Source organism: Solea solea, chromosome 12 (assembly GCF_958295425.1).
Source record: "Solea solea chromosome 12, fSolSol10.1, whole genome shotgun sequence".
Classification (NCBI taxonomy): Eukaryota; Metazoa; Chordata; class Actinopteri; order Pleuronectiformes; family Soleidae; genus Solea; species Solea solea.
In genome coordinates this window covers 12,902,873-12,918,346 of record NC_081145.1, presented here as the reverse complement: position 1 = coordinate 12,918,346, position 15,474 = coordinate 12,902,873, and positions in this window count along the sequence as shown.

Genomic DNA, 15,474 nt, shown 5'->3' with positions numbered 1-15,474 from the left:
AACACCTCCAAACTGGTGGAGCTGCTCCTGCACAAAGACACACTGATTTAAAAGCCTTTGTGTACTTTCCATGACTTGATACATTCCACTCCTCCCCTCTGAGTCGATCTTTTTGGAATGTTCCACTTCCTTTGTCGGAGGCGGAGCTTGTTTTACGCAGAGAGTGGCCGTTTCTCAATACTCAAGTAAGCAAGTATGTACTTGCTTACTTGGGAAGTACTTAAAAAGTAGGCTGGCAGTATATAAGTACAGGAGTACACAAGTATGTGGCTGTATCTCAACACTCAAGTGAGCAAGTATGTATGTATTGTTCTGCTGTTTGAATGGTGTGCTGCAGCCTCATTACCGCCACCTACAGTGTTGATAAATGAACATATTAAATACTTTGAATAAATGCATATATATATTGTTATTATTTTCACATTTTAAATATTTAACTTCATTTGTTAATTTATTTCTATTAAAATATACAGTACAATGTGGAAAATAGATATATTACAGCATAGTTTAGTATGTTGTCCAAAATGAGACAAAAATGTCATCATTTAATATGTGGTCCAAAATTTGACAAAAATGTCATAGTTTAGTATGTCGTCCAGAAGTTGACAGAAAGAGATAGTTAAGTATGTCGTCCAAAATGAGACAAAAAAGTCCTAGTTTAGTATGTCGTCCAAAATGTGACAAAAAAGTCATAGTTTAGTATGTTGTCCAAAATGAGACAAAAAAATCATAGTTTAGTATGTCGTCCAAAATGAGACAAAAATGTCATAGTTTAGTATGTTGTCCAAAATGAGATAAAAATGTCATAATTTAGTATGTCGTCCAAAATTTGACAAAAATGTCATATTTTAGTATGTCGTCCAAAATGAGATAAAAATGTCATAGTTTAGTATGTCGTCCAAAATGAGACATAAATGTCATAGTTTAGTATGTTGTCCAAAATTTGACAAAAATGTCATATTTTAGTATGTCGTCCAAAATGAGATAAAAATGTCATAGTTTAGTATGTCGTCCAAAATGAGACCAAATTGTCATAGTTTAGTATGTCTTACAAAATGTGACAAAAATGTCATAGTTTAGTAAGTCGTCCAAAATGAGACAAAGAAGTCATGGTTTAGTATGTCGTCCAAAATGTGACAAAAAAGTCATAGTTTAGTATGTCGTCCAAAATGAGACAAAAATGTCATAGTTTAGTATGTTGTCCAAAATGAGACAAAAATGTCATAGTTTAGTATGTCGTCCAAAATGAGACAAAAATGTCATAGGTTAGTATGTCATCCAAGAAGTAACGTAAAAGTTGTAGATCAGTATGTCGACAGCTTAATAACAGTTGGCCAAGTGGCTGTATGGATAAAGCACTGGTTTTGTAAACCAAGGTTTGTGGGTTCAAGTTTCACCTGGGGTGTAGTTCTATCAGCTGTTTGAAATGTAACAGACCAGTCTTAGTTTAATATTATCTCCGAAATTTGACAAAAAACTCATAGTTTAGTATGTCATCCAGAAATTGACAAAAAAATCATAATTTAGTATGTGGTCCAAAATTTGACAAAAATGTCATAGTTAAGTATGTCGTCCAGAAATTGACAAAAAAGTCATAGTTAAGTATGTCGTCCAGAAATTGACAAAAAAGACATAGTTTAGTCTGTCGTCCAAAAATTGACAAAAAATCATAGTTTATTATGATGTCCAACAATTGACAAAAAAGTCATAGTTTAGTATGTTGTCCAAAATGAGACAAAAATGTCATCGTTTAATATGTGGTCCAAAATTTGACAAAAATGTCATAGTTTAGTATGTCGTCCAGAAGTTGACAGAAAGAGATAGTTAAGTATGTCGTCCAAAATGAGACAAAAAAGTCCTAGTTTAGTATGTCGTCCAAAATGAGACAAAAAAATCATAGTTTAGTATGTCGTCCAAAATGAGACAAAAATGTCATAGTTTAGTATGTTGTCCAAAATGAGACAAAAATGTCATAGTTTAGTATGTCGTCCAAAATTTGACAAAAATGTCGTATTTTAGTATGTCGTCCAAAATGAGATAAAAATGTCATAGTTTAGTATGTCGTCCAAAATTAGACAAAAATGTCATAGTTTAGTATGTTGTCCAAAATTTGACAAAAATGTCATATTTTAGTATGTCGTCCAAAATGAGATAAAAATGTCAAAGTTTAGTATGTCGTCCAAAATGAGACCAAATTGTCATAGTTTAGTATGTCTTACAAAATATGACAAAAATGTCATAGTTTAGTAAGTCGTCCAAAATGAGACAAAGAAGTCATGGTTTAGTATGTCGTCCAAAATGTGACAAAAAAGTCATAGTTTAGTATGTCGTCCAAAATGAGACAAAAATGTCATAGTTTAGTATGTTGTCCAAAATGAGACAAAAATGTCATAGTTTAGTATGTCGTCCAAAATTTGACAAAAATGACATAGTTTAGTATGTCGTCCAAAAATTGACAAAAATGTCATAGTTTAGTATGTGGTCCAAAAATGGACAAAAATGTCATAGTTTAGTATGTTGTCCAAAATGGACAAAAATGTCATAGTTAAGTATGTTGTCCAAAATGAGACAAAGAAGTCATGGTTTAGTATGTCGTCCAAAATGTGACAAAAAAGACATAGTTTAGTATGTCGTCCAAAATGAGACAAAAATGTTATAGTTTAGTATGTTGTCCAAAATGAGACAAAAATGTCATAGTTTAGTATGTCGTCCAAAATGAGACAAAAATGTCATAGTTTTGTATGTTGTCCAAAATTTGACAAAAATGTCATAGTTTAGTATGTTGTCCAAAATGAGATTAAAATGTCATAGTTTAGTATGTGGTCCAAAATGAGACAAAAATGTCATAGTTTTGTATGTGGCCCAAAATTTGACAAAAATGTCATAGTTTAGTATGTCGTCCAAAAATTGACAAAAATGTCATAGTTTAGTATGTCGTCCAAAATGAGACAAAAATGTCATAGTTTTGTATGTTGTCCAAAATTTGACAAAAATGTCATAGTTTAGAATGTTGTCCAAAATAAGACAAAAATGTCATAATTTAGTATGTCGTCCAAAATTTGACAAAAATGACATAGTTTAGTATGTCGTCCAAAAATTGACAAAAATGTCATAGTTTAGTATGTGGTCCAAAATGAGACAAAAATGTCATAGTTTAGTATGTCGTCCAAAATTTGACAAAAATTTCATAGTTTAGTATGTGGTCCAAAAATGGACAAAAATGTCATAGTTTAGTATGTTGTCCAAAATGGACAAAAATGTCATAGTTAAGTATGCTGTCCAAAATGAGACAAAGAAGTCATGGTTTAGTATGTCGTCCAAAATGTGACAAAAAAGTCATAGTTTAGTATGTCGTCCAAAATGAGACAAAAATGTCATAGTTTAGTATGTTGTCCAAAATGAGACAAAAATGTCATAGTTTAGTATGTCGTCCAAAATGAGACAAAAATGTCATAGTTTAGTATGTCATCAAAAATTTGACAAAAATGTCATAGGTTAGTATGTCATCCAAGAAGTAACGTAAAAGTTGTAGATCAGTATGTCGACAGCTTAATAACAGTTGGCCAAGTGGCTGTATGGATAAAGCACTGGTTTTGTAAACCAAGGTTTGTGGGTTCAAGTTTCACCTGGGGTGTAGTTCTATCAGCTGTTTGAAATGTAACAGACCAGTCTTAGTTTAATATTATCTCCGAAATTTGACAAAAAACTCATAGTTTAGTATGTCATCCAAAATTTGACAAAAATGTCATAGTTTAGTATGTCATCCAAAATTTAACAATAAAAATCATAGGTTAGTATGTCATCCAAAATTTGACAAAAATGTCATAGTTTAGTATGTGGTCCAAAATTTGACAAAAATGTCATAGTTCAGTATGTCGTCCAAAATGAGACAAAAATGTCATAGTTTAGTATGTTGTCCAAAATGAGACAAAAATGTCATAGTTTAGAATGTTGTCCAAATGAGACAAAAATGTCATAGTTTAGTATGTCGTCCAAAATTTGACAAAAATGACATAGTTTAGTATGTCGTCCAAAAATTGACAAAAATGTCATAGTTTAGTATGTCGTCCAAAAATTGACAAAAAAGTCATAGTTTAGTATGTTTTCCAAAATGTGACAAAAAAGTCATAGGTTAGTATGTCCTCCAAAAATTGACAAAAAAGTCATAGTTTAGTATGTCTTCCAAAATGTGACAAAAAAGTCATAGTTTAGTATGTCTTCCAAAATGTGAACTAAAAAGTCATGTTAGTATGTCGTCCAAAATGAGACAAAAATGTCATAGTTTAGTATGTGGTCCAAAATTTGACAAAAATGTCATAGTTTAGTATGTCGTCCAAAATGAGACAAAAATGTCATAGTTTAGTATGTCGTCCAAAATGAGACAAAAATGTCATAGTTTAGTATGTTGTCCAAAATGAGATAAAAATGTCATAATTTAGTATGTCGTCCAAAATTTGACAAAAATGTCATATTTTAGTATGTCGTCCAAAATGAGATAAAAATGTCATAGTTTAGTATGTCGTCCAAAATGAGACAAAAATGTCATAGTTTAGTATGTTGTCCAAAATTTGACAAAAATGTCATATTTTAGTATGTCGTCCAAAATGAGATAAAAATGTCATAGTTTAGTATGTCGTCCAAAATGAGACCAAATTGTCATAGTTTAGTATGTCTTACAAAATGTGACAAAAATGTCATAGTTTAGTAAGTCGTCCAAAATGAGACAAAGAAGTCATGGTTTAGTATGTCGTCCAAAATGTGACAAAAAAGTCATAGTTTAGTATGTCGTCCAAAATGAGACAAAAATGTCATAGTTTAGTATGTTGTCCAAAATGAGACAAAAATGTCATAGTTTAGTATGTCGTCCAAAATGAGACAAAAATGTCATAGGTTAGTATGTCATCCAAGAAGTAACGTAAAAGTTGTAGATCAGTATGTCGACAGCTTAATAACAGTTGGCCAAGTGGCTGTATGGATAAAGCACTGGTTTTGTAAACCAAGGTTTGTGGGTTCAAGTTTCACCTGGGGTGTAGTTCTATCAGCTGTTTGAAATGTAACAGACCAGTCTTAGTTTAATATTATCTCCGAAATTTGACAAAAAACTCATAGTTTAGTATGTCATCCAGAAATTGACAAAAAAATCATAATTTAGTATGTGGTCCAAAATTTGACAAAAATGTCATAGTTAAGTATGTCGTCCAGAAATTGACAAAAAAGTCATAGTTTAGTCTGTCGTCCAAAAATTGACAAAAAATCATAGTTTATTATGATGTCCAACAATTGACAAAAAAGTCATAGTTTAGTATGTTGTCCAAAATGAGACAAAAATGTCATCGTTTAATATGTGGTCCAAAATTTGACAAAAATGTCATAGTTTAGTATGTCGTCCAGAAGTTGACAGAAAGAGATAGTTAAGTATGTCGTCCAAAATGAGACAAAAAAGTCCTAGTTTAGTATGTGGTCCAAAATTTGACAAAAATGTCATAGTTAAGTATGTCGTCCAGAAATTGACAAAAAAGTCATAGTTTAGTCTGTCGTCCAAAAATTGACAAAAAATCATAGTTTATTATGATGTCCAACAATTGACAAAAAAGTCATAGTTTAGTATGTTGTCCAAAATGAGACAAAAATGTCATCGTTTAATATGTGGTCCAAAATTTGACAAAAATGTCATAGTTTAGTATGTCGTCCAGAAGTTGACAGAAAGAGATAGTTAAGTATGTCGTCCAAAATGAGATAAAAATGTCATAGTTTAGTATGTCGTCCAAAATTAGACAAAAATGTCATAGTTTAGTATGTTGTCCAAAATTTGACAAAAATGTCATATTTTAGTATGTCGTCCAAAATGAGATAAAAATGTCAAAGTTTAGTATGTCGTCCAAAATGAGACCAAATTGTCATAGTTTAGTATGTCTTACAAAATATGACAAAAATGTCATAGTTTAGTAAGTCGTCCAAAATGAGACAAAGAAGTCATGGTTTAGTATGTCGTCCAAAATGTGACAAAAAAGTCATAGTTTAGTATGTCGTCCAAAATGAGACAAAAATGTCATAGTTTAGTATGTTGTCCAAAATGAGACAAAAATGTCATAGTTTAGTATGTCGTCCAAAATTTGACAAAAATGACATAGTTTAGTATGTCGTCCAAAAATTGACAAAAATGTCATAGTTTAGTATGTGGTCCAAAAATGGACAAAAATGTCATAGTTTAGTATGTTGTCCAAAATGGACAAAAATGTCATAGTTAAGTATGTTGTCCAAAATGAGACAAAGAAGTCATGGTTTAGTATGTCGTCCAAAATGTGACAAAAAAGACATAGTTTAGTATGTCGTCCAAAATGAGACAAAAATGTTATAGTTTAGTATGTTGTCCAAAATGAGACAAAAATGTCATAGTTTAGTATGTCGTCCAAAATGAGACAAAAATGTCATAGTTTTGTATGTTGTCCAAAATTTGACAAAAATGTCATAGTTTAGTATGTTGTCCAAAATGAGATTAAAATGTCATAGTTTAGTATGTGGTCCAAAATGAGACAAAAATGTCATAGTTTAGTATGTTGTCCAAAATGAGATTAAAATGTCATAGTTTAGTATGTGGTCCAAAATGAGACAAAAATGTCATAGTTTTGTATGTGGCCCAAAATTTGACAAAAATGTCATAGTTTAGTATGTCGTCCAAAAATTGACAAAAATGTCATAGTTTAGTATGTCGTCCAAAATGAGACAAAAATGTCATAGTTTTGTATGTTGTCCAAAATTTGACAAAAATGTCATAGTTTAGAATGTTGTCCAAAATAAGACAAAAATGTCATAATTTAGTATGTCGTCCAAAATTTGACAAAAATGACATAGTTTAGTATGTCGTCCAAAAATTGACAAAAATGTCATAGTTTAGTATGTGGTCCAAAATGAGACAAAAATGTCATAGTTTAGTATGTCGTCCAAAATTTGACAAAAATTTCATAGTTTAGTATGTGGTCCAAAAATGGACAAAAATGTCATAGTTTAGTATGTTGTCCAAAATGGACAAAAATGTCATAGTTAAGTATGCTGTCCAAAATGAGACAAAGAAGTCATGGTTTAGTATGTCGTCCAAAATGTGACAAAAAAGTCATAGTTTAGTATGTCGTCCAAAATGAGACAAAAATGTCATAGTTTAGTATGTTGTCCAAAATGAGACAAAAATGTCATAGTTTAGTATGTCGTCCAAAATGAGACAAAAATGTCATAGTTTAGTATGTCATCAAAAATTTGACAAAAATGTCATAGGTTAGTATGTCATCCAAGAAGTAACGTAAAAGTTGTAGATCAGTATGTCGACAGCTTAATAACAGTTGGCCAAGTGGCTGTATGGATAAAGCACTGGTTTTGTAAACCAAGGTTTGTGGGTTCAAGTTTCACCTGGGGTGTAGTTCTATCAGCTGTTTGAAATGTAACAGACCAGTCTTAGTTTAATATTATCTCCGAAATTTGACAAAAAACTCATAGTTTAGTATGTCATCCAAAATTTGACAAAAATGTCATAGTTTAGTATGTCATCCAAAATTTAACAATAAAAATCATAGGTTAGTATGTCATCCAAAATTTGACAAAAATGTCATAGTTTAGTATGTGGTCCAAAATTTGACAAAAATGTCATAGTTCAGTATGTCGTCCAAAATGAGACAAAAATGTCATAGTTTAGTATGTTGTCCAAAATGAGACAAAAATGTCATAGTTTAGAATGTTGTCCAAATGAGACAAAAATGTCATAGTTTAGTATGTCGTCCAAAATTTGACAAAAATGACATAGTTTAGTATGTCGTCCAAAAATTGACAAAAATGTCATAGTTTAGTATGTCGTCCAAAAATTGACAAAAATGTCATAGTTTAGTATGTCGTCCAAAAATTGACAAAAAAGTCATAGTTTAGTATGTTTTCCAAAATGTGACAAAAAAGTCATAGGTTAGTATGTCCTCCAAAAATTGACAAAAAAGTCATAGTTTAGTATGTCTTCCAAAATGTGACAAAAAAGTCATAGTTTAGTATGTCTTCCAAAATGTGAACTAAAAAGTCATGTTAGTATGTCGTCCAAAATGAGACAAAAATGTCATAGTTTAGTATGTGGTCCAAAATTTGACAAAAATGTCATAGTTTAGTATGTCGTCCAAAATGAGACAAAAATGTCATAGTTTAGTATGTCGTCCAAAATGAGACAAAAATGTCATAGTTTAGTATGTTGTCCAAAATGAGATTATAATGTCATAGTTTAGTATGTGGTCCAAAATTTGACAAAAATGTCATAGTTTAGAATGTCGTCCAAAATTTGACAAAAATGTCATAGTTTAGTATGTTGTCCAAAATGAGATTAAAATGTCATAGTTTAGTATGTGGTCCAAAATGAGACAAAAATGTCATAGTTTTGTATGTGGCCCAAAATTTGACAAAAATGTCATAGTTTAGTATGTCGTCCAAAAATTGACAAAAATGTCATAGTTTAGTATGTCGTCCAAAATGAGACAAAAATGTCATAGTTTTGTAAGTTGTCCAGAATTTGACAAAAATGTCATAGTTTAGAATGTTGTCCAAAATGAGACAAAAATGTCATAATTTAGTATGTCGTCCAAAATTTGACAAAAATGACATAGTTTAGTATGTCGTCCAAAAATTGACAAAAATGTCATAGTTTAGTATGTGGTCCAAAATGAGACAAAAATGTCATAGTTTAGTATGTCGTCCAAAATTTGACAAAAATTTCATAGTTTAGTATGTGGTCCAAAAATGGACAAAAATGTCATAGTTTAGTATGTTGTCCAAAATGGACAAAAATGTCATAGTTAAGTATGTTGTCCAAAATGAGACAAAGAAGTCATGGTTTAGTATGTCGTCCAAAATGTGACAAAAAAGACATAGTTTAGTATGTCGTCCAAAATGAGACAAAAATGTTATAGTTTAGTATGTTGTCCAAAATGAGACAAAAATGTCATAGTTTAGTATGTCGTCCAAAATGAGACAAAAATGTCATAGTTTTGTATGTTGTCCAAAATTTGACAAAAATGTCATAGTTTAGTATGTTGTCCAAAATGAGATTAAAATGTCATAGTTTAGTATGTGGTCCAAAATGAGACAAAAATGTCATAGTTTAGTATGTTGTCCAAAATGAGATTAAAATGTCATAGTTTAGTATGTGGTCCAAAATGAGACAAAAATGTCATAGTTTTGTATGTGGCCCAAAATTTGACAAAAATGTCATAGTTTAGTATGTCGTCCAAAAATTGACAAAAATGTCATAGTTTAGTATGTCGTCCAAAATGAGACAAAAATGTCATAGTTTTGTATGTTGTCCAAAATTTGACAAAAATGTCATAGTTTAGAATGTTGTCCAAAATAAGACAAAAATGTCATAATTTAGTATGTCGTCCAAAATTTGACAAAAATGACATAGTTTAGTATGTCGTCCAAAAATTGACAAAAATGTCATAGTTTAGTATGTGGTCCAAAATGAGACAAAAATGTCATAGTTTAGTATGTCGTCCAAAATTTGACAAAAATTTCATAGTTTAGTATGTGGTCCAAAAATGGACAAAAATGTCATAGTTTAGTATGTTGTCCAAAATGGACAAAAATGTCATAGTTAAGTATGCTGTCCAAAATGAGACAAAGAAGTCATGGTTTAGTATGTCGTCCAAAATGTGACAAAAAAGTCATAGTTTAGTATGTCGTCCAAAATGAGACAATAATGTCATAGTTTAGTATGTTGTCCAAAATGAGACAAAAATGTCATAGTTTAGTATGTCGTCCAAAATGAGACAAAAATGTCATAGTTTAGTATGTCATCAAAAATTTGACAAAAATGTCATAGGTTAGTATGTCATCCAAGAAGTAACGTAAAAGTTGTAGATCAGTATGTCGACAGCTTAATAACAGTTGGCCAAGTGGCTGTATGGATAAAGCACTGGTTTTGTAAACCAAGGTTTGTGGGTTCAAGTTTCACCTGGGGTGTAGTTCTATCAGCTGTTTGAAATGTAACAGACCAGTCTTAGTTTAATATTATCTCCGAAATTTGACAAAAAAGTCATAGTTTAGTATGTCATCCAAAATTTGACAAAAATGTCATAGTTTTGTATGTTGTCCAAAATTTGACAAAAATGTCATAGTTTAGTATGTTGTCCAAAATGAGATTAAAATGTCATAGTTTAGTATGTGGTCCAAAATGAGACAAAAATGTCATAGTTTAGTATGTTGTCCAAAATGAGATTAAAATGTCATAGTTTAGTATGTCGTCCAAAATTTGACAAAAATGACATAGTTTAGTATGTCGTCCAAAAATTGACAAAAATGTCATGGTTTAGTATGTGGTCCAAAATGAGACAAAAATGTCATAGTTTAGTATGTCGTCCAAAATTTGACAAAAATTTCATAGTTTAGTATGTGGTCCAAAAATGGACAAAAATGTCATAGTTTAGTATGTTGTCCAAAATGAGACAAAGAAGTCATAGTTTAGTATGTCTTCCAAAATGTGACAAAAAAGTCGTAGTTTAGTATGTCGTCCAAAATGAGACAAAAATGTCATAGTTTTGTATGTTGTCCAAAATATGACAAAAATGTCATAGTTTAGTATGTTGTCCAAAATGAGATTAAAATGTCATAGTTTAGTATGTGGTCCAAAATGAGACAAAAATGTCATAGTTTAGTATGTTGTCCAAAATCTGACAAAAATTTCAGAGTTTAGTATGTGGTCCAAAAATGGAAAAAATGTCATAATTTAGTATGTTGTCCAAAATGAGACAAAGAAGTCATGGTTTAGTATGTCGTCCAAAATGTGACAAAAAAGTCATGGTTTAGTATGTCGTCCAAAATGTGACAAAAATGTCATAGTTTAGTATGTTGTCCAAAATGAGACAAAAATGTCATAGTTTAGTATGTCGTCCAAAATGAGACAAAAATGTCATAGTTTAGTATGTGGTCCAAAATTTGACAAAAATGTCATAGTTTATTTAGTCAGTGTCCAAAATGAGATTAAAATGTCATAGTTTTGTATGTGGTCCAAAATGAGACAAAAATGTCATAGTTTTGTATGTGGTCCAAAATCTGACAAAAATGTCATAGTTTAGTATGTTGTCCAAAAATGGACAAAAATGTCATAGTTTAGTATGTGGTCCAAAATCTGACAAAAATGTCAACGTTTAGTATGTTGTCCAAAATGAGACAAAAATGTCATAGTTTAGTATGTCGTCCAAAAATTGACAAAAAATCATAGTTTAATATGATGTCCAACAATTGACAAAAAAGTCATAGTTTAGTATGTTGTCCAAAATGAGACAAAAATGTCATCGTTTAATATGTGGTCCAAAATTTGACAAAAATGTCATAGTTTAGTATGTCGTCCAGAAGTTGACAGAAAGAGATAGTTAAGTATGTCGTCCAAAATGAGACAAAAAAGTCCTAGTTTAGTATGTCGTCCAAAATGTGACAAAAAAGTCATAGTTTAGTATGTTGTCCAAAATGAGACAAAAAAATCATAGTTTAGTATGTCGTCCAAAATGAGACAAAAATGTCATAGTTTAGTATGTTGTCCAAAATGAGACAAAAATGTCATAGTTTAGTATGTCGTCCAAAATTTGACAAAAATGTCATATTTTAGTATGTCGTCCAAAATGAGATAAAAATGTCATAGTTTAGTATGTCGTCCAAAATGAGATAAAAATGTCATAGTTTAGTATGTCGTCCAAAATGAGACCAAATTGTCATAGTTTAGTATGTCTTACAAAATGTGACAAAAATGTCATAGTTTAGTAAGTCGTCCAAAATGAGACAAAGAAGTCATGGTTTAGTATGTCGTCCAAAATGTGACAAAAAAGTCATAGTTTAGTATGTCGTCCAAAATGAGACAAAAATGTCATAGTTTAGTATGTTGTCCAAAATGAGACAAAAATGTCATAGTTTAGTATGTCGTCCAAAATGAGACAAAAATGTCATAGTTTAGTATGTCATCAAAAATTTGACAAAAATGTCATAGGTTAGTATGTCATCCAAGAAGTAACGTAAAAGTTGTAGATCAGTATGTCGACAGCTTAATAACAGTTGGCCAAGTGGCTGTATGGATAAAGCACTGGTTTTGTAAACCAAGGTTTGTGGGTTCAAGTTTCACCTGGGGTGTAGTTCTATCAGCTGTTTGAAATGTAACAGACCAGTCTTAGTTTAATATTATCTCCGAAATTTGACAAAAAAGTCATAGTTTAGTATGTCATCCAAAATTTGACAAAAATGTCATAGTTTTGTATGTTGTCCAAAATTTGACAAAAATGTCATAGTTTAGTATGTTGTCCAAAATGAGATTAAAATGTCATAGTTTAGTATGTGGTCCAAAATGAGACAAAAATGTCATAGTTTAGTATGTTGTCCAAAATGAGATTAAAATGTCATAGTTTAGTATGTCATCCAAAATTTGACAAAAATTTCAGAGTTTAGTATGTGGTCCAAAAATGGACAAAAATGTCATAATTTAGTATGTGGTCCAAAATGAGACAAAGAAGTCATGGTTTAGTATGTCGTCCAAAATGTGACAAAAAAGTCATGGTTTAGTATGTTGTCCAAAATGTGACAAAAATGTCATAGTTTAGTATGTTGTCCAAAATGAGACAAAAATGTCATAGTTTAGTATGTCGTCCAAAATGAGACAAAAATGTCATAGTTTAGTATGTGGTCCAAAATTTGACAAAAATGTCATAGTTTATTTAGTCAGTGTCCAAAATGAGATTAAAATGTCATAGTTTTGTATGTGGTCCAAAATGAGACAAAAATGTCATAGTTTTGTATGTGGTCCAAAATCTGACAAAAAGGTCATAGTTTTGTATGTCGTCCATAATTAGACAAAAATGTCTAAGTTTAGTATGTCGTCCAAAATTTGACAAAAATGTCATAGTTTAGTATGTCGTCCAAAAATTGACAAAAATGTCATAGTTTAGTAAGTCGTCCAAAAATTGACAAAAATTTCATAGTTTAGTATGTCGTCCAAAATGAGACAAAAATGTCATAGTTTAATATGTTGTCCAAATGTGACAAAAATGTCATAGTTTAATATGTTGTCCAAATGTGACAAAAATGTCATAGTTTAGTATGTCGTCAAAAATTTGACAAAAATGTCATAGTTTAGTATGTTGTCCAAAATGAGATTAAAATGTCATAGTTTAGTATGTGGTCCAAAATGAGACAAAAATTTCATAGTTTTGTATGTGGTCCAAAATTTGACAAAAATGTCATAGTTTAGTATGTGGTCCAAAAATGGACAAAAATGTCATAGTTTAGTATGTTGTCCAAAATGAGACAAAAAAATCATAGTTTAGTATGTCGTCCAAAATGAGACAAAAATGTCATAGTTTGGTATGTGGTCCAAAATTTGACATAAATGTCATAGTTTAGTATGTCGTCGAAAAATTGACAAAAATGTCATAGTTTAGTATGTTGTCCAAAATGAGACAAAAATGTCATAGTTTAATATGTCGTCAAAAAATTGACAAAAATGTCATAGTTTAGTATGTTGTCCAAAATGAGACAAAAAAATCATAGTTTAGTATGTGGTCCAAAATTTGAAAAAAATGTCATAGTTTAGTATGTCGTCCAAAATGTGACAAAAAAGTCATAGTTTAGTAAGTCGTCCAAAATGAGACAAAAATGTCATAGTTTAGTATGTCGTACAAAATGAGACAAAAATGTCATAGTTATGTCGTACAAAATGAGACAAAAATGTCATAGTTTAGTATGTGGTCCAAAATTTGACAAAAATGTCATAGTTTAGTCTGTCGTCAATAAAATGACAATAAAAGTAATAGTTTAGTATGTCGTTCAAAAATAGACAATACATTTAAAGCATTTATTTATTCTTTCATTTATTTATGCATTTATTTATTTATTCATTTACTCATGCATTTATTTATTTCTGTATTTATTCATTTATTTATGTATTTATTTATACATTTATTTATGTATTTATTTATACATTTATTTATTTATTTATACACAAGTCAGGTTTCGTCCTCCATAGTTAGAGCTGCCTTTCAGATCAGATGTTGACGGTTCAATTCCTTTATACTTGAAGGTTTAGGGTTCCACAGCCACAGTGAAGACTTAAAACCACCAAGAGCTTCTTCCAACTATCAAAAGGGTTTGTGGCGTTGTGGATTTGTTGGCAACCGCGAGGTTGTGACAGTCCAGCTGTGGCTGGTTCAAATCCACCACGGTCCGAACACCTGGCCCCAGCGCCTGGGCCAAACTACGCACGCTCACACTGCGATTGTCGTGGTTGGGGCTGGGCTGTGCTCCCCTGGCAGGGGGTTATACCATTTTATTTCACATTTTTGGCCAAAAAAAGCAAAATAATTGACAGGGGTTCACTCCCTGGACTGTTGACCACACAGTTGTGTCCAGTAACTGCTGCTTAAAAATTAATGATGAGCACATGAATGAGACTTCTGTGTGATTAATGTGTTCACATAATTTTTACATTGTTAACAAGTGAAAACTGTGGACGAGTCAAAGTGGCAACATTCAATCAATAAATACACCATTAAATAATGACTCAAATGTGTCTCACATTCATTCATTTACATTAGAATTAAATACATAAATGTCTCATTAAATGTGACATTCATTCATTCAAATACCAAATTCATTTGATGTAAAAAAAAAAAACCTCATAGAATGACTTGACTATATAATAAAAAATTTTTTTACATCAAATGAATTGAGTATTTAAACAAATAAATGTCACATTTAATAATAAGACATGTATGTATTTAATTCCAATGTGAATGAATAAATGTGAGACACATTTGAGTCATTATTTAATGGTGTATCTCTTGATTGAATGTTGTCACTTTGACTCGTCCACAGTTTTCACCTGTTAACAATGTAAAAATGATGTGAACGTATTAAACAGAGGCTCTGTTTAAAAGTGCTGTTAACATCGGTGTGAGGGGATGAAATCACAAGTGAAAGACATTAAATGTGCTAAAGTGTTGAAAGTGTTTTTTAAAGGTGGAAATGATGATGTTGTCAAACGTGTTGTTTTTGTCCACAAAGCAAAAATGATTGAGTTTGAATGATTTCTTTGTTTTTATGGAGCAAAGAAAGCAGAACATGTTGCCATTTAAGAAGTTGTAAAATCAGAAAGCTTGATTTCATTCTTTAAAAAATAATAGTTTCAGCCATAGTTTGTTGTTAGTTTACACCCGACATGGAAATGTGTCGGGATGCATGATATTATCATTATGGGCAGATATTGGCTTTGAAAAGTTTTATGGGATATGTTCGAGGTCTGCCGATATGACTAATGACTGCACTCTGATATATGGGCTTATTATTATTATTATTATAACAAAGAAATAATTAAAAGTGAATATTTTTGGTTTGTGGATAAAAAAAGACATTTGAGAATCATCATTTCCAGGTTTGAGAAACACTGATCAACATTTTTCAAACATTTTCTGGCCCAAA